This window comes from Gymnogyps californianus, chromosome 1 (genome assembly GCF_018139145.2).
Source record: "Gymnogyps californianus isolate 813 chromosome 1, ASM1813914v2, whole genome shotgun sequence".
Lineage (NCBI taxonomy): Eukaryota > Metazoa > Chordata > Aves > Accipitriformes > Cathartidae > Gymnogyps > Gymnogyps californianus.
The window spans coordinates 22,648,057-22,658,080 of NC_059471.1; the positions used below are offsets into that span (position 1 = coordinate 22,648,057).

A 10,024-nucleotide genomic window follows, 5' to 3' on the forward strand; every position below is an offset into this window, starting at 1 on the left:
CAAGCTATTTAAATGCAATTTTATAAATAAATAAATATTTAAATATATTTAAATACAGTTTTAATAGCTGATTAAATGATTGGTTATTCCACCTTTTTTTGATTGCTTCCATTTTATTTCAAATTTGAGAAGCAGGCTAATTTTAAGTCAGAAAACTGAGTAAGTTTATTATTAAATAAGGATAGAACTTCACCTCTGGACTACAGAAAAATGTATTATATCATGACAGCAAAAGCAAGCTGATGTCTGTCTTTTTATATGCACCTACTCATCAGCTGGAAAATTAAGAAAATAACTCCGTCTATCTTATAAATGTTATTATTTTTCCATCACTCATTTACTGTTTTCCAAACTTCTGTTGTGGCGATTTATGTGAAAATCCCCCCAATAAAACCCATAAACTGTTCATGACATTTTCTATAATCAATGTTGAAAATCAATATTTATACAGACATTCTGTTTAAACAACACATTATTGAAGCTCCAACTGCTATAACTGCTGACAGAACCAGAAGAATAAAGTTACTCCACAACTAAGAAGTAAAAGCAAAAACTACAGAATTGAACAATAATTAAGTTGGTAAAAACATATTGGATCACATTTCTATAACATCTTTACCTACTGTATTTCAACTTCATTCTTCCATAAAAAATGCTTAATGTTAGAGGTAAATTTGGAAGGATTTCTAAGTTAAGACCTGAAAAGAAAGAAAGAAAAGAGAGCACAAAAATTGTTGAAAGAAAAGAATTACAGGGGTTTGTATTTTCCTTTTTATACTGTTTTATTTATATATAGAAATTAATTTTACATATTTACACATATATGTAAAGTAAGTTCAGTGGCAAGTAGAATGCTAACCAGATTTGTTCCAGCAGCAACTGAGCCCTAGCAAAGAAATCCCATAAGGGATGCTTTGCTATAACCACATCATCATAGCTGTGGTGAATTCAGTGACTTCCTCGGGAGCAGAAGCAGGCAGAAGGACTCTCACGCCCACAAAGGACCCCATGGAGTCACCACCACTGCAGATTCAATTGTACAGTCAAGATGGCTAAGTAGGACTCAGCATGCGATACATCATCTAAAAAATAGCACATACAGGATAGCAACTGCTCCTAACACGTGTGGGTGCCTCATAGCGAAGTCCCTTCTCTCCTGCATTTCAACTTCACCTGCTTAGCAGGTTTTCAGGTATACATGGCCTCACCTATATCAACGCTTTAGAACAAACCATATTCTTTATCCTCAAAGTCAGTATTGCAGCTAAAACAAAAATCTTTCCTCTTTGACACTTTGAGGCAAAAAAAAAAAAAAAAAAAAAATCATAGCACAATGTTGACATTACTGTGTGAAATAAGTTGCCTTCACTAAACTTGAGACTTACTTACAGACAAACGATACCTGTTGTGAAATCCGTATGGTTCTGATCATTTGTAGGAGGTAACATGTCAAGCTGTACCCAGGAGTTCTTCATCAAATATCTTCCGCTTCATAACGGCATGACACTTAGTGATGAACATTTCCTGGCTTCACAGCTTTTCAACTTTTCAAAATATGACTTAGGAAAGCATTACACTTCTACAGCATTTCTCTAGTTGATGGCACACATCCCTTACTACAGAAGAAAGAACTGTAACAGTTTCATTTCACACTCCAGTAACCCAAAATTCTGCATTACCGCTCACTCTAGTGTTAATTTTCCCATAGATTCTCTTTTTCTGCTTACATGGCAAGACAGCTCAGGTCAAGTGCACAGACAAGCTGTGCTGCTGATTCTCCTTTTTACCACCCCTGAATCACCTTCACTTTTGCTTCACCGGAAAGTTATTTTCCCTGCAGAAAGCAGGAGAGCCACAGTCAATAGATAAGTCAGCAGCTATCAGTCAAAATGGATTTCAAAGTGGGAAAAAAACCTCCCCACCACTAAAACCACAAGTATTATTTATGCAGGATCATGCCCATGCTGTAAAAATACACCATGACAGGTATATTTGGTGCTGTATCTGCGGTGAAGCCTAATTCAGCTTGTGTCACTTCCAGCTATAAACAGACACGTATCAGAAGCTATCGAATATAAAAGTATCAGCACTGAACAGACATGCTGAGCCATCCCCCAGATAACAGGAATGAAGAGTGGTTATTTTGCCAAACGAAGTAGAAAGATACCTTTTCTTGCTGGTGATTTGAAAAAGAAACACATCTGGTGATTGTCGCTGAATTCTTATGAAGCTTTGTAATGTGTATGTAAAGATCTAACTTACATACCTTTTTAAGACATTCAGATGAAATGCATGACAGATCCACAAGTACACAAACGTATCTGTATTTTTAGCCTAATATAACCTGGGTGAGATTAGCTTTACCTTTAGCATTTAAAAGGAATTAAAATAGTTAGGAACCGAACCTAAATTCTGAAGGCATTCAATACTGAACGAATAGCATTTTATACTGGTTTAGTATAAGGCAGGAAACCCTGTGATTTTTAAAGCTTCAATCTTCATTAGAAGCAGCAATGACAGCTTAGTAGTGGACTACTTGTAAAAACACTCCAGGAATTGACTTGTACTAATTTTTAATTAACATAAATGCAAGATCGAGCACAGACAAGGAACTATTTTACCAGTTCACTGGGTGAGCCTTCATTAGCTTCTGTCAGCAACAAAAAATGGCTGAGAAAACCCCTCTAGAGCAAACAAGACATAAAGACAGGAAAAAGAGGCCGGACAGAAGGAAATCCTCATCAACCTGCTCCGGAAGAAGCTTGACTGAGAAAGTTTTTTTAAAAGTTTAAAAACCAAGTTACTTCATTTAACAGTCAGGGCAGCCCCAGGGAGCAGTGGGGGTTTGCATGATAGCTATGGTGCATACATACTGTACCAAGGGTACAGTTACAGCCGTATGATCAGAATGGGGTTTATAGCAAACTCTTTGAACATGACCAGGAAGTTTATACAACACATTAGGATCTATGTGGTCTTGTGATGTATCAATCAACTTTCACTTATAGTTATTTCAGTCTGGTTACAAACAAATTTTAAACAACTTGATTAAAAAAAACATAGGAGAAAACAATGATATGGGGCAAGGGAACAGATCTAATAAAAAGAGGCAAGAACACAAGGAAGGGTGGGCTATTGGTAAATACATGCATGAACTTGGAAGTAACAATAAGGCATCTTCCTCTGCATAAAGAGGCAATAGCTGTTACTGATCTTTTTTCTATAACTTTTAACCTCTAAACGTGTAGAAGCAACTTAATATGGTCCCTATTTAAGTATTTAATCTATTACAGATATTCAGTGCACTATCCATGAGGCACACAGAGACATTAACATCTCTATTCTACTGCCATAAGAGTACGTTGCCAATACAGCTGGTTTCATCTGGGGACTAATACAAGGTACGCAGACAAAAGCACATTCACATTATGACAAAGTAAAATGCATCAACAAAGAAGGCTTGCTGATACCAGCCAAGCTTTTTTTTTTAAATGAAGACTTTGTTCAGGAATGCCAACCAAAACTTGATAGCCAGAAAAATCACGACACGCCTAGATTCTGAAATGTTGCTTTGTGTCAGAAAAAAACCCCATGGGTTGGTCCTTTCAAAGCAAACACAACATTCCTGTGGCAGAACACGACAGCTTATCCGAGCACAATATAGCAACCACTGAAAACCACTTTCCACGAACTGGTTTCAGTACAGAAGTCAGCGACATTTTACCTCCGTTAGCTTTGCTTGAATTTCCATTTGCTTCTGTTGTGCCAAAAACCTCTGCTGCACCAGCTTTCTTTTTCCTATGTATGAACTCAGAAATGAAGATAAGCACCAGTCTGAAGAACAAAGAAAGCCACAGGAAGGTAAGAGCTTAAAATCCTCCATCAGTAGTATTCTTTGGCCTTTCAGGGCCAAAATTTTGAAAATGACACTACCTTAAGAGAGGGTTGTCTGTGGAGGAGAACTCCGATTCAAGCAAAAAGTGCATCCAAAGCAAAAAAAATCTACACGATGAATACAACTGCAAGAGTCGATAAAAGCATCAACGTATAGGAACACTGACTTGAACCCAATAATCAACTGTGCGTATTCCCAATTGTCTTCTAACCAGCCAGCCCCCGGGAATGCATGACGCTGGCATCCTGACACCTTCCACTGGGCTAGTGCAACCTCTTCGGAGAAGGTCACAGGAACATGCAGTGGCAGTGCTATCTTGGGGGTTGGGGTGGGGAGCACAGCCTATCGCACACTTCAAAATCACTCCCACTGCAAAGAATGTACCCATGCAGAAGTAGGTAGCTTGTCGCTCATTTTTCCCCACTGTGCTGAATAATAGCTGACAGCACGACACTGTTCCAGGCAACCTGATCCAAAAGCCCTGCTTTGCCTTTCTGAAACTATGAGGTTCCTCCCTTTGCCCAGAAACATATGGGTTCTGATTTAACGCGCACCACTTTCCATTGTGCTCTATTGCTAGAAAAAAGATAAGTCATAGTTCCTTCTTCTTCATTATCTAGAACTACTTATTACTACTACTTACAACATTTTAAAACCATATCAGTTCATATATTGGATATACTCCTTTATTGAATTGCTTTTTGCTCTACAAACAAGGGTTCTTCATAAAAATTCTGTACGCAGCATCAAACAGTGGTTAAGCATGACAAATCTCTGCAATGAAATATCAAACCACTTCCTTCTCCAAGTGATAGAGGAGCCAATGAGGAGAGGTGCTATGCTGGACCTTGTTCTCACCAACAAGGAGGGACTGGTGGGGAATGTGAAGCTCAAGGGCAGCCTTGGCTGCAGTGACCATGAAATGGTGGAGTTCAAGATCCCAAGGGCAGCGACGAGAGCACACAGCAAGCTCCCTACCCTGGACTTCAGGAGAGCAGACTTTGGCCTCTTCAGGGATCTGCTCAGTAGAGTACCATGGGATAAAGCCCTGGAGGGAAGAGGGGCCCAAGAAAGCTGGTTAATATTCAAGGATCACCTCCTCCAAGCTCAGGAGCATCCCAACAAAGAGGAAGTCAGGCAAAACCACCAGGAGCCCTGCATGGATGAACAAGGAGCTCCTGGACAAACTCAAACACAAAAAGGAAGCCTACAGAGGGTGGAAGCAAGGACAGGCAGCCTCGGAGGAATACACAGAAATTGTCTGAGCAGCCAGGTATCAGGTTATGAAAGCCAAAGCCCTGATAGAATTAAATCTGGCCAGGGACATCAAGGGCAACAAGAAAAGCCAACCATATCCTGGGCTGCATCAAAAGAAGCATGGCCAGCAGGTCAAGGGAGGTGGTTCTGCCCCTCTACTCCGCTCTTGTGAGACCCCACCTGGAGTACTGTGTTCAGCTCTGGGGCCCCCAACATAAGAAGGACATGGACCTGTTGGAGTGAGTCCGGAGGAGGGCCACAAAGATGATCAGAGGGCTGGAGCACCTCTCCTATGAAGAAAGGCTGAGAGAGTTGGGATTGTTCAGCCTGGAGACAAGAAGGCTCTGGGGAGACCTTCTAGCAGCCTTCCAGTACCTAAAGGGGGCCTAAAAGAAAGCTGGAGAGGGACTTTTTACAAGGGCATGTAGTGATAGGACAAGGGGCAATGGCTTTAAGCTGAAAAAGGGTAGATTTAGATTAGAGGTAAGGAAGAAATTCTTCACTATGAGGGTAGTGAGGCACTGGAACAGGTTGCCCAGAGAAGTTGTGGATGCCCCATCCCTGGAAGTGTTCAAGGCCACGTTGGATGGGGCTTTGAGCAACCTGAGCTAGTGGAAGGTGTCCCTGCCCATGGCAGGGGGGGTTGGAACTAGATGATCTTTAAGGTCCTTTCCAACCCAAATCATTCTATGATTCTATGATGATTCTATGATTCTTCTCTGTGGAATGAAGGAAAAACAGCCAGGCAAAATGCAACATCTATCACTCCATCCTAAAGTAAACCAACTCTGCCTGGGCAAAAATTAACTTCTATATAATATTGATCTGACACATTTATAACCTCACAATTACTTTCTTACCTGATTTGGTCTGATTTGCTGTGATGACAACAAGAAAATTCTAGACATTCTTAACAAAATGCCACAACCTCAGAGCAATATCACAACTTGCTTACTTAAAACAAAAGTGAAGCTGCAAATATTGAGCTACATTACGCCAAGTTTCCATTTTTTAAATAAAAATAGTTCCCACTAATTGGGTGGAAAAATCAAAGAAATGCAAAACAATTTAAAATCTTGCATGTTCAAAAGTTACCTGATCTTATATCAAACAACTGCATACTTAAGCTTTTGTTTTCACCATCTGATGCACAGCTCAGTGTGAGAGACTCAGCAAGACATTCCTCTCCTCTTCCAGCCCCCAAATTACTTGTAAAGCTAACATCAATTGAAATAAGCATCTATGAGAATGTAAAGGATTTACTTGTATGCAAATTTATATCACCAAAAATACTTTAGAAATAAGAGACGTCTGTAGCATTGCAAAGCACATTGCAAGGATGAAGTCAGCTCAGGTCTGCACTGCTACCCCCTGTAACACAGCAGCAGGGCTGGGAGCGTGTCCGTACGTGTCAGTAGATAAACCAGTCCCCAGTTCCAAAGCAGAAGTCAGCTACCTACATTATCTCATGCAGAATACAGAACAGTCAGTATGAAAACACATGACAGGTTTATCCCATGAACTTTGCGAACATAAATCCTGACCCTGAAAACATTTACATGCAGGCTTAACATTAAGCCTAAGAACAGACCCACTAATTCCAAAAGAAATACTTGGGTGTTTAAAATTAAACATATGTAAGCACAAACATCTACAGAATTGGGGCCAAAAAACCCAAAAAGCACACACCACAATATTATTATTTTTTATTGCTCTGTAGACATCATGGCCCAACAATTACATAATTTAATACTGATATTTAAAAGAATTTTCATCTTTGAAAGGCACTACAATTTCTAAACAACAAACTCCACTGACCTAATAAAGCAATTAAGCAGCACGCAATTCAATGGTGTCACATTAATACTGCTTCTGCAAACCAAATCAACAAAGAATTTTCAAATATCAGAGACAAGCCACTGCTGTATCAAATAGGCAGCCAGTTTCCTCTGGTGCCTTTTACACCAGGGAGCATTTTAACACTGAATGAATGTTGTTTTCTTATTAGTTACAGCTCTTAATGTCTAACAGCTCTTTAAACAAGCAGCATCTCGCTGATCCGAGACAGTAATTTATATTAATCCAATGTCTAGTACACATCGTATCTTTACACATTTCACTTTGATATTATTGGTATCACTTCTTCACAGTTGTTTTCAACTACATTAAGATATTTTTTAAGAGTACAGAAAAATGGGATAAAAAGAGGGGGATATTTTGAAGTATTTTCAAGTAGACAGTTTCAACTAGTAGCTAACAAACTTCTACAATTTTTAGTGATACAGGCCCAGAAATAATATACCAAGATCGAGATTGACAGGGTGTTCAGTGCAGGTAAAGCCTTACAAAAAAACAAAGTTTCACCAAGGTCATCAGTGCTTCCACGGTAGCAAACTCCAAACAAACGCCAAAGCTTGCATTGTCAAAGCCAACATTTTTGTAATTACACTACAGGTTTCAGTAAGCTTATTTTTTAACCTAACCTAACAGTCTCAAGAGAACAGTACTCTTCCACCCAATCACCTGCTTACATTCCTCTTGCAAAGTTTCATCCCTAAATTTTAGCTTAATTTAAATTTTTTATTTTTTTTTTTTTTAAATAGAAGATTTGAGTCCTGTGTTAGGAAATCACACTGTGTTTGCAAATCTCAGACCCGAGTCCAAGGTCCCGGGCTCTCTCTTGCTGAAGTCACTCGGCAGAGTTAAGGTCAGTACAGTTAGAAATTCAGTACTGAAAACTCTCATTGTAAAATTACACTTTTTTTTTTCCCCCAATATCCAGAGATTTTAGAATCTTCATAATACAAGCATTTTAAAACATAACATTACATACCTTTTTTATTAAAAAAAACCCAACCCTAATTGGGCACAATGGTGTTCTTTGCAGCCTGCTGAATTTGGAGTTAATCATTTTATATTGCATTGTGTTCAGGAAAGAGGATTCCTCCCTCAGTGAGCTGATGGTTTTAAAAAAAAAAAAAAAAAAGAGTAAATGATAAAGGACCCTATTAAGTCTTAGGGTTCTAGCAAGTGCACTGATATACCTTGTTTCCATTTGGACAAAATTTGTTTTAATAAAGTCAGGGCAGCATATGGTACTAAAATGTTTATTTTCCAAGTGGTAGGGACACTAACTGAAACCATCTGATGTTTCTTCCTAAGCCTCCTTGATCTGCTGCTGGATTGCAGCTTAGAATAAAGCATTGTGAAGCTAAAAGGAATTGGGTAGAGGAATAAAAAAAAAAAAAAAAAATCAATCAGTAATTCAAAGTGTTTATTTAATGAGAGCCTCGCTCAGAATGGTTTCTTTTTTGAACAGAAGCTCAAAAGCATTTATGATTTGAAATTTATTTCCAGAGGCTATCAAACGTACCCCAAAGCTAATCCCTAACAGACATTTTTTATTTTGCACACAGAGACAAAAACAAACCCACATATCATGTAATTAAAAAAGGAATTAAATGAAGCTCAGAAGTACTTAATAGTGGATTTCTACAGAAGTAAACATGCTATGCATTAGGAACACGGTAAGAAAAGTCACAAGGGACTATCACATTTGTCACTACCACAGCTCCAGCAACTGTTTTCTCAATTAGTTGACCGAGTACTAATATTGTGTCAAAAGCAATGATACTTTTAAAGCATGCCTTGTTAAAGTTTAAAAGACACGAGGTTTTAAGTTTTTAAACCACATTTTCAGTGATAAGAGCTAACAGACGGGGGAAAAAACGGAGAGCCTGGGTCAGAGCACCGAGGACTAGAGTTAACATCTTGAAATAGCTGCCAACCACAGGCTTCAGAGACATTTTACATACAACTCTGAGTTCCTCTGGCGCAGCTGTAAAACACATAACCTGAAACCAGCTCCTGCAGCAGGGGTTTGCTTGCAGCTGTTCTTCTGCCTCCCCCGCACGCAGTAATTTGACTCCTTTTCAAGCAGCAGCTTCTTTAATAAAACTACACGACAGCAGCATAGGTGTACTTAGGGACCCCAAAAACAGGCGCCTTTGGAGCAGGTCCCCAGCACCCGAGCCCACAGCTCCGCTCCGCAGAGACGCGCTGTGGGTCCAGGCGCAGTCCCCGCTCACCGCCGGCGGGCAGAGACCCGCCGCGGGGTGCCCAGCTGGCAGCGGCACCCGCTCTCCCGCGGAGGCCGGGAGGAAGCCCCGCTCCTCCCGGGCGAGGGCAGGGCCGGGCCGGGCCCCGCCGCTGCCGCCGGGGCTCCGGGACCGGGGACCCTGCTCACAGGCGCACACACCTCAGCCCCGCACGTCGGCTCCCGGGCCCGGCCCCTCTCCCGTACTTGTTGCCCCTGCAGGGCGGCCCAGCCCGGCCCCGCCGCCCCCACGGAGAGCCCCCCGGCGCCGCTGCCGAGAGGAGGAGGGGGAGTGCGGCCGCCGCCCTGCCCGGCGGCCCTGCCGCCGCCCCCGCCGGCTGAGGGGAGGCTGAGCCGCCCGGCGCCGCGGCGGGGCAGGGAAGTTACTCACCGCCGCCGGCTCCGCGCCGCGCTCTCCTCAGCCGCCGCCGCGCCCCTCAGCCGAGCCGGCTGTGCCCGCCCGCTCCGCCTGGCGGGAGGCAAACTCCGGGCAGCACTTGGCGGAGCGCGTCTCCGCCGGGCCGGTGCTCCCGCCTCCGCCCCCCCGCCCTGGGCAGCGGCGCGGCCCAAGTGACAGCCGCGCTCCGCCACTCCGGCGGCAGCCCGGGGCGCGGGGCCGGGCGGCGGGGCGCGCCGCAGCCTATGGGAGCGGGGCCGGGGCGGGCCGCGGCGGAGCCCCGGGCCGGGGTGTCCCCGCCACTCGCCTGATCGCAGCTCGCCGCGCGGGGCCGGGGGCGGTGGGGGGGTGCGGGCGGGGCCGGGGCGGAGGAGGGGCC

General features: G+C 42.8%; 1 protein-coding gene across 1 annotated transcript in view; it reads right to left on the reverse strand.

Annotated features, from left to right (window-relative positions):
- The window catches only part of LNX2 (ligand of numb-protein X 2), a 62,501-nt gene extending 52,814 nt beyond the window's left edge, over positions 1–9,687 (reverse strand). Inside the window, exon 1 of the mRNA XM_050915097.1 lies at positions 9,640–9,687. The gene's annotated coding sequence lies outside the window, so the exon portion shown is untranslated. The remainder of the gene's footprint in view (positions 1–9,639) is intronic.
- Positions 9,688–10,024: the final 337 nt, after the last annotated feature.